This window comes from Lichenostomus cassidix, chromosome W (assembly GCF_008360975.1).
Source record: "Lichenostomus cassidix isolate B80296 chromosome W, HeHo_3.0, whole genome shotgun sequence".
NCBI lineage: Eukaryota > Metazoa > Chordata > Aves > Passeriformes > Meliphagidae > Lichenostomus > Lichenostomus cassidix.
The window spans coordinates 2,588,872-2,598,618 of record NC_139510.1 but is presented as its reverse complement, the minus strand read 5'-3'; the positions used below and the strand labels follow the sequence as shown (position 1 = coordinate 2,598,618).

Here is a 9,747-nt window from a genome sequence, read left to right as displayed (position 1 = left end):
TCTAGGAGAGTTTTGCAGACCACATTTGCTGTAGCTTTAACAGCTGGAACAGCTTCTACCCAGTGTGTTAAATGGTCTATTATTACTAATAAGAATTTCCATCTCTGTACTTGGGGAAGTTCAGTAAAGTCCACTTGGATGCTTTGAAATGGTCGCAGGGCTAACTCATGCCCTCCTGGCATGGTTTTTCTCATATTCCTTTTATTTACTCTCTGACATGTTATACAATTTTTAGTCACTTGTTTGGCTAATCCGAAAATTCCAATACACCCATAATTCCTTAAAAAATGATCACACAAAGCTTGAGTCCCCCAGTGAGTTTTTTTGGTGCATATTTTCCAGTATTTTTCTGGCAAGGGGCTTATTAAGCAACTACTTCCCGTCAGAAAGCTTCCATTGGCCTGATTGGTTTAGCTCACCTCCTATCTTACGAAATTCCTTCTCTTCAACTTCACTGAATCTTGGGATTTCTAATTCCTCTTTTCTTGGAGTTAGGATCAACATAACCTTTTCACATCCATTTTCTGCTGCATCTCTAGCTTCCTGGTCTGCTAAATTATTCCCTCTTATTTCTAAGGTTTTTCCTTTTTGGTGTCCTTTAATATGTACTACAGCTATTTCCTTAGGCAGCCTTAATGCTTCTAAGATTTCTAAAATAAGTTTTTCATGAATTAGCCCCTTTCCCCTTGAGTTTAATAACCCTCTTTCTTCTCAGATTTTCCCAAAAGTGTGTACTACTCCATATGCGTATTTTGAGTCTGTAAAGATTGTTCCTACTTTTCCTTCTAGTAACTTCAAGGCTCTATTTAGGGCGTACAACTCACAAGATTGAGCTGACCAGAGACTAGGCAGTTTTCCCTTCTCCTTAAGTCCCATAGTTTTCCCGTCTACTACTGCATATCCAGACATTTACTGCCCTTGCTGGCACCTGGAAGACCCATTGATAAATAACTTTTCCCCATCTGGTAATTCACATTCTATTAAGTCTTCCCGTATTTTTGTTTGATAATCTATTAGTTCTAAACAATCATGGGTAACATGCTCCTCTGGTTCTCCATACAAAAACTGGGCAGGGTTCACATGGCTACTTGTGGAAATGGTCAGGTTTGTAGTTTCTAGAAGCATTGTTTCATATTTTAGCATCCTTGAATCTGTGAGCCATTTCTCAGCTTTTTGGTTTAATACTGATGGTACGGCATGTGGGGTATATACTGCTAGGTTTCCACTAAACGTGAGCTTCCAAGCTTCTTCTACTAACAGTGCTACAGTTGATATGGCTTGCACACAAACTGACCACCTTCTGACCACAGGATCTAAAAGTTTAGACAGAAAAGCCACAGGCTTTTTGCCCCCCCCCATTCCTGTGTGAGAACTCCATAGGCTACCCCTTCATTTGAATCTACAAATAATTGAAAGGGCCTGGTTACATCTGGTAAGCTTAAGACTGGAGCTTCTACAAGCTTCCCTTTTACTATTTCTAGTCTCTGATCATCTTCTTGTGTCCAACAGATATTATCTTTGCCTGCTAGCTTTTCATACAAAAATTTTACTACTTTGCTATATTCTTCAATCCACTGTTTACAGTACCCCAGAAGTCCTAATAGCTTCCTAACTTCCTTTTTAGTTTGCGGTGGGGGGAGAGATAATATAGCTTGTAGTCTTTCCGGATCTAACTTTTTGTTTCCCTGGCTTAACCAATGTCCTAAGTATTTCACTTCCTGCTCCACAAACTGTAGCTTTTTCTTTGAAACTCTTAACCCCCTTTTCCCAAGAAAATTCAACAGATCAATAGTGGTGCTCCGAACTGTTTCCTCATCTGATCCTGATATTAATAAATCATCTACATATTGTAAAGTCAGTGTTTCTTCACTTCATTCAAAAGACATAAGGATAGCTTCTAAAGTTTGGCCGAACAAAGTCGGGGATTCTGTAAAACCCTGGGGCAATCTAGTCCACCGTAATTGCTACTTTCTTCTGGTCTCAGGGTCTTCCCATTCAAATGCAAAGAAGTCCCTCCTGTTTTCTGCTAATGGACAAGCCCAAAATGCATCCTTTAAATCTATTACACTGTACCATGTGTGACAAGAAGGGATATTATTTAAAAGAGTATAAGGGTTAGAAACGACAGGGAATCATGTATGTGTCCTTTTGTTAATTTCTCATAGATCTTGAACTAATCTATATGTTCCATCAGCCTTTTTTACCGGTAATATCGGGGTATTGTGAGGTGACATGCAGGGTTCTAAACTTCCTTCTTGCAGTAATTTGTCAATTACTGGTGTTAACCCCTTTCTTAGAAATTGCATATTGCCTGACCCTTATGGGGTGAGATGGTTGTTCTATGTTTATTTCAATTGGCTTCATGTTTATTTTTCCCCTATTACTTTCAGATGCCCACACTTCTGGTTCAATTTTATTTTCATCTTCACTAGTTAAAATTTTTGCTTTCATTTGTCCTTCTTCTGGAAGAACACCTATACCTAATAGTAATTGCAAATCTCGCCCCAATAAATTCTGTCCAGCACCTGGGACTAATAATAAGTCTCCAGTAGCAAATTGGTTAGGGCTTTCTATGTGTGCATTTTCGATTAAAGGTACTTTACAACCTTCCCCTTTTGCTCCTACTACACTAATAAACTTTCTACTCGTGCAGCATCCTTCAGGAACTTTTAATATGCAGGTTCTATCAGCTCTGGTATCTACTAAAAATTCTATTTCTTCTTCCTGGGGTCCTATTTTTAATTTTATCAAGGGCTCAGTCTGATGTTCCGTCCCCCAGTATAAAAAGCCCCTGACACCCCTATGCGATTTCTCCTTCAAACACTTTTATTTCTTTGGTGTGTTTTGGGCAATTTCTTCTTAAGTGCCCTGGTTCACCACAGTAATGGCAATTAAACTTCTCTACGAGCTTTGCAGGTTTTTCTGTTGTTGTTTTCCCAGGGGTCTCTAATTGCGTTGCTGAGCACCTTTCTGACCCCTTTTCTTTCTGGGTTTTTTTATTAAGGGATTCTGCTTCTTTCATAGTAGCAACCATGATCTTTGCCTTTGCCTTTGCTTTTTCTTCGTCCCTCCAGACATATACTTTTTGTGCTTCTTTTAACAATTCTTGTAAACCTCTGTCTTGCCAATCTTCTAATTTTTCTAACTTCCTTCGAATGTCTGGCCAGGAATGTGTAACAAAATTTACTTTTATCACAGCTTCTCCTGCTGGGCTGGAGGGATCGACACCAGAAAATTGTTGTATTGCTTTTCTGAGTCTTTCTAACCATTGGGTGGGGGTTTCATCCTTCTCTTGTCGGCTATCGAATGCCCGAGCTGCATTCTGTCCCCTTGGGGCTGCTTCTTTTATTCCTCTTAGAATTAAATTTCGAAAATCAGCCATGTTTTGTCTACCCTGAGGCTGATTCTGGTCCCATTGGGGACTCTGAAGAGGCATTTTTTGATCAGCAGGAACCCCTTGTTGATTTTCCCTTTTTCATATTCTCATTCCTGCTACTCTAATCATTTGTCGTTCTTCTGAGGTGAATAATATACTCATAATTGATTGCATTTCTTCCCATGTGTATATGTTTGGCCCCAGAAATTGGTCAAACTGCTCTGCTAGACCCAAGGGATCCTCTAACAATGCTTTCATCTCTTTTTTAAAACTTCTTACGTCCGCAGAATTTAAGGGGACATTCACAAATCCAATTCCTCCTTGTGCCCCACCTAAAGGAACTTCCCTTAAAGGGAATAACTTTCCCTCTTCCCTTTCTTCTATCACCCTTGAGCGTGTAACTGGACGGCGTGGTGGAGGGTTTTCTTCCCTGAGCGGGGCTTCCTCTCCCTGTGGCAGGGGTCCCTCCTGTGGGGGAGCTTCTACAACGATGGGATTATAGGGCGGAGGGAGATGTTCTAAGGGGTCCCATTTGTATCCCTCTGACTTTATCTTCCTCTACTTTCAGAATTGTTGTGGGTCTCACTTCTGATCCTTTCCAACATGTGGCATATTCACATTCCTCTAGATTATAAAGCCTCTTTCCATTAACATATACATTTAAGGCTTGGCACATCCAACTCTCACAGGAACCATATTTTGGCCACCCTAGATTATCAGATCTAATTTTTCTCTCTGCCCATACCATCATACAAAAGTTTATCATTTTAACTTTATCTTTTCCCTTAGTAACATTAGATTCATCCCAATGCTTTATCATAACCCCCAGTGGGCTATCAGGTGGTATATCAGCCAACACTTTCCTGGCGTTTTTGGAGTTTATTTTACTTGCTTTCTGCCCCATGTTGATGCAACCTCCTGCCCGTTGATCTTCTTGCACACTTCTATCAATTTCTTATCTACTGCCCCAAACAGTTCTCGTCTTTTTTGGATAAGAGGACAAGACTACAAAGAAAACTATTTCACGAGCTTAACTCCAACCAAACATAATCACATCACTAATAACACCAATTTATCAATAGTGAGGCTATTGACAGAGTTATGTTACTAAGCTAAACAAACGGAAGTAAACACCAAAAAAAAAACTGGAGAAAAGAAAAAGAACTAAAGAAAGAGAGGGAGAAAAAAGAGAAAGAAAACAAACAAGCGAACAAACCAGACTAAAACAAACAAAAAAAAATCCCCAAACCATGAGAAAAAAAATAAAAAGAAAAACGCAGCAGCAACAACACCTCTGCACAGCCTGGACCCAGGGACCAGCCACCGCCGGTGAGCTATCCAGCGGAGAGATTCCCCTCTCAACCCCCACTGTTTTTCTGCTTACTGCTTTGGGTCTTTGCTACATTGTAACCCATCACCCCGTGCCTGCCGGGATGCCCGCGGCTCCTGCTACAGCTGCGGAGTTTCTGCTATCTCTTGCTTACTACCCTGGGTGAGCCAGACCTGCTGTTCCAGCTTGAGGCTCTGAGGTCCCTGCTACAGCCCACCTCACGTTTCAGCACGCTCGTCATTACCACGTGAGGGGAGACTCGACAGGACTCATGCCACAGCGCCCCCTGCAGCCGCGGGGGAATCATGGCACCTGCCCTGCCCGGCCGGGAGCCCAACAGCCCCCCTGTCGGCTGTGACCGTAACTGCACCAAAGGGGAGGGCATGTGACAGCCCAGAGAAGGCTGTTACAGGGTTTCTGGTTTTTGTTGTTGCTGCAGTTGTTGTTGTTTGTTTGCCTTGTTACAAATACTAGTAAAGAACTGTTATTCCTTTTCCCATGTGATAATTGCAAATGTAACTCATGTCAAGCAACAAGTTGTTTTAGATGTGGATGTGATGAGGGCATGATAGCCCTAGACACAATTGGCAAGGGGAACTGCAGTAAGGAGTGGGGTTATCCTTATAAGAAATAAACCGAGACACAGAGACAATTTTCTTGTAAGGCATGGAAAGATACCAGACTCAAATATATGTACCACGGATGTTACATTAAATATTTCCAACTACAAATGTCATCAAATGTTACATAGGTTATTTCTAATCACAAATGTTGTAAAAGTATTTAAAAAAAAAAAAGAGAAAGACAAATTAAATGAAATTTCTGTAGTTGAGTTATAGAAATTGTGCTGTAACTGCTTTTTAGCCCACCCCTCTTTTTTTTTTCCTAGCTTTTGCTTGCTCTGTAGTTTTTAGAATCCCTAGTAACAGCAGAAGACGCAAGCACAAAGGACCATCCCCTTTACGACCCCCAGCAACAGACCCCAGCAACAGCGAACGCAAGCGCAGAAAGACAGAGCATGACGTAAAACTCAGGAATTCAGAGGAGTGGGATTTCTGAGAAACTAAACTAAAAAATGTATAAAAAGGAGGAGTTTTAAACCGAAGGTGTGCTTTTGTCTGTGGAGCCAAGAGTCCCAGGCACACCCAGTGCTGCTTTGCTTATTGTCTCCAGCCTTATAAATTCTGTATTTTAATAATCATTGCTATTTTGTAATCTGCTTTATATAAAATTTTTGCTACTAAATTTTCGATTGGCTCGTTTTCATTTATAACACCCATATCTTTGCCTGAAAGCCCCTTATTTTCAAAGTTATAATAATTTGGAGGGAAAGGGGTCATATTCTCCATTCCAAGGGAGGTTCCCGCCTTCCTTGGCAGACATCTGTCTTTCAAACTGATTCGCCCCAATCGAGCTCAGACACACTTCAGAGACCAAGTCAGAGAAGTGGGTATTTGCTTTATTCGGTGCACCGGATGTGTGGGGAATCGTTTCTACCAAACACACATACCTCAGTACCGCAAAGACACAGAGTTATAGGTAAAATCATGAATATTAATTACATTCTTCAGGATAGGAGTGGTTATACAAATCATTTCTCAGAAGTCATTAATATCATTAGCATGTGCACCACGTATGCTCCATATGTCCTGGTGGTCTTTGGAGACCCCCAAAGCCCCCTCCAAGGTGAAGGTCCTTCATGGGATGATTCAGTGGTTTCTGTGCTGGTTTCAAATGCATGCTTAGCTGATAAGCCATCAGGCCAGAGCTGTTACCTACAATTTGAATTTGAATTAAGAGTTCAGCCTTCAGCCCTGGAAGCCACAGACAGGCGCCTGTGCTGGTGGAAGGGGGGCAAAGCTCAGAGAATCTTTCTCAAAACCAAGACACATTGAAAAGCCAACTTCCCTCTTCTGTCAAGGCAAAGTGTACCTACAGGCACCCTGGACTGTCTCCTCTTCTGAATTTTGGAGAGATTCTTCCTTGCAGGCATCACCTTTTATTGTCTTCAGCCTTCAGCAGCTCATAGCAGGTCAGTATGTTGGGGTAGCTGTAAGTGGGATATGGAGGGGAAAAACCAAAAACGTACTCAAAATCTCAGGGCAGAAGGCCTGCACAAAGCCTACAGTCCTGGCCCTCCTGGCTCCCAGCCTTGCATTGACATACTTTCACCTCAGGATACAGTTTCAGTTTTCACTCTGGTCTTAAAGCTCCCTGTGAAGTTGCTCTCACCGACTTCCACAATCTCTTTTCTCTCTGCCTCACTTCCAACAGAGACCTCAACTGCTGCTGCGTCCCAGCAAAAGAGTCTCTCCATGACCTTTGTAATTCAACACACTAGGAAAGACTCAATCCATCCTCTCTATTCCTATCCCAACACACACCTTCAAAGCCCTCTTTGTTCCTGATAAAAACCCTACCCCAAAACTGTGGTTTAACCTTCGACTCACTGCCTCAAAAAAATGCTTCATAGAAGCAAGGCAGGTTACAACATTCAGGGGAAGCTGGACCTACTCCACATAAGAAAGAGCTGTGCTGACAATCTGCTGATGGCTTGTAAAATGCATGAGATACACACAAGGGGGGGGCAGAAATGTCTTTGTCCTCATCCTCAGTACAAACTGCTACAAAGATGTGTGGGGAACCTGTGCCCCACACTGCTGCAGGGATGTGGGCATAGGTAGGACTTGCAACTTTTTATAGTCTCCTGGTCTCACTCTGCCTGCACTCACTTAACAGGTTTATTACAAAACATGTCCCATGCAGGCAGATTCAGGGCCACAAGGAAGGAAGAGGGATGAGGAAGGAAGCAGGTGGGAATGGGCACTCCCCTCACTGCTCCTTCAAAGACTCCTCTGTTCCTTCCCCCTGGTACAGCCATTGCTCCATGCCCAGATGCAAAGCAGAGAAGTGAGGGATGCCACACTGTTACCACCACCGCCTGTGCATAGGTGAGAGTGCAGCAACAGCACTCCTGAGTCTTGCCTTGTCTGAGATGAGCTCAGACTCATATCACATGTTGGAGGAGGCAGGGCCATGGGACTGCCTGTAATCATACACCCTGCATGTGGGGATGCAGAGGGGATAGAAGGTGCAGCCAGCCCTCCATGCCCTAGCTGGATCCCTGGCACAGAAGGCAGTATGGAACAGGGCTGTTTTGCAGAACACACAAATTCCATATCTACAGCTGAGATGGAGCAGGGCTGCCCTGCAGCATCCTGAAATGCCAGGTCCATGGTAGACAGAGCAGGTTTGCACTGCTGCATCCCAAAACACCACTGTCCCGGGTAAGCCAAAATGTTATTGTATTCCATATCTATCTGTGCCCAAAATTGTTACAGTCTCTTTAAGACCTGGTGCTGCAGCCAGAAACAGAACTGCAAGGGACAGGGTGTTGCCAGGGTCCCTTAAAAAAGTCGGAGTCACCCAAGCACATGCTCTTTTGCCTTGTGGCATTTGCTCAAGGCAGAGGCTCCGCTTCATTTTTTTTGTTGTTTCTCTCTTGCCTTTTACTTTTTGCCTTTTGCTTTTTGCCTTTCCCTGTTGCTCTTGTCAGGAGAGTTGAGGCAGTGCAAGAGGAGGCCCCCCTCTGGAGGGGGTTATTTTGGGGGGGTTTTCTGGGCTTGCAACTGTATAATCTCAAGAAGCTGCATTTTGCAACCAGAAACTGTTTTGGAGTGAATTTTGCGACACCTGTCAGCAGCATGAAGCTGATTCGCCCCAATCGAGCCTGGAGACACTTCAGAGACCAAGTCAGAGAAGTGGGTATTTGCTTTATTTGGTGCACTGGTGAGAAAGATTCTCTGAGCTTTGCCCCCCCTTCCACCAGCACAGGCGCCTGTCTGTGGCTTCCAGGGCTGAAGGCTGGACTCTTAATTCAAATTCAAATTGTAGGTAACAGCTCTGGCCTGATGGCTTATCAGCTAAGCATGCATTTGAAACCAGCACAGAAACCACTGAATCATCCCATGAAGGACCTTCACCTTGGAGGGGGCTTTGGGGGTCTCCAAAGACCACCAGGATATACGGAGCATGCATGGTGCACATGCTAATGATATTAATGACTTCTGAGAAATGATTTGTATAACCACTCCTATCCTGAAGAATGTAATTAATATTCATGATTTTACCTATAACACTGTGTCTCTGGGGTACTGAGGTATGTATGTTTGGTGGAAACAATTCCCACACATCCGGTGCACCGAATAAAGCAAATACCCACTTCTCTGACTTGGTCTCTGAAGTGTCTCTGAGCTCGATTGGGGCGAATCACTGGATGTGTGGGAATTGTTTCCACCAAACACACACACTCGCCCCAAAGATACAGTGTTATAGGTAAAATTCATGAATATTCATCAGGATAGAAGTGGTTATACAAATCATTTCTTGGAAGTCATTAATATGTAGTGGTGGTCTTTGGAGACCCCCAAAGACCACCACCAAGGTGAAGGTCCTTCACGGGATGATTCAGCGGTTTCTGTGCTGGTTTCAAATGCATGCTTAGCTGATAAGCCATCAGGCCAGAGCTGTTACCTACAATTTGAATTTAAATTAAGAGTTCAGCCTTCAGCCCTGGAAGCCACAGACAGGCGCCTGTGCTGCTGTGCTGGTGGAAGGGGGCAAAAGCTCCGAGGATTGAAGTGCAAATAGATACCATATCTTTCTCAATCCCCCCATTTCTTTTTGTAATTTGTATTTCTTTACAAATCTTGTATGTCATGAAAGTAAATACCTTTCTCTATTTTATATCTAAGTTTTTACTTTTGCCATTGAGCATAAGCATTGTAATTCTAAGTACATAATATTATACAACAATAACTACTAATACAAACAGTAAGTGACAATGCAAAAATACAAATAACTATCACAAACAATTGTTTAAGCCAGGTTAAGTTGGGTAACCATGCTATAAGTTTGTCCCATACCTCTTTAAACCCTCAAGAAGTGTCATCTAAAGTGATCTGATACAATGTTCGTATTTTGTAACTGCAGCAGCTTGTATTTATAACTGTCCATTAATCGAAGGTATGCATTTTGGTCA

General features: G+C 42.8%; 1 pseudogene; it reads right to left on the bottom strand.

Annotated features, from left to right (window-relative positions):
- Nucleotides 1–1,262: 1,262 nt before the first annotated feature.
- LOC146425315 (uncharacterized) lies at nucleotides 1,263–3,920 on the bottom strand (annotated as a pseudogene).
- Between the last annotated feature and the right edge of the window lie 5,827 nt (nucleotides 3,921–9,747).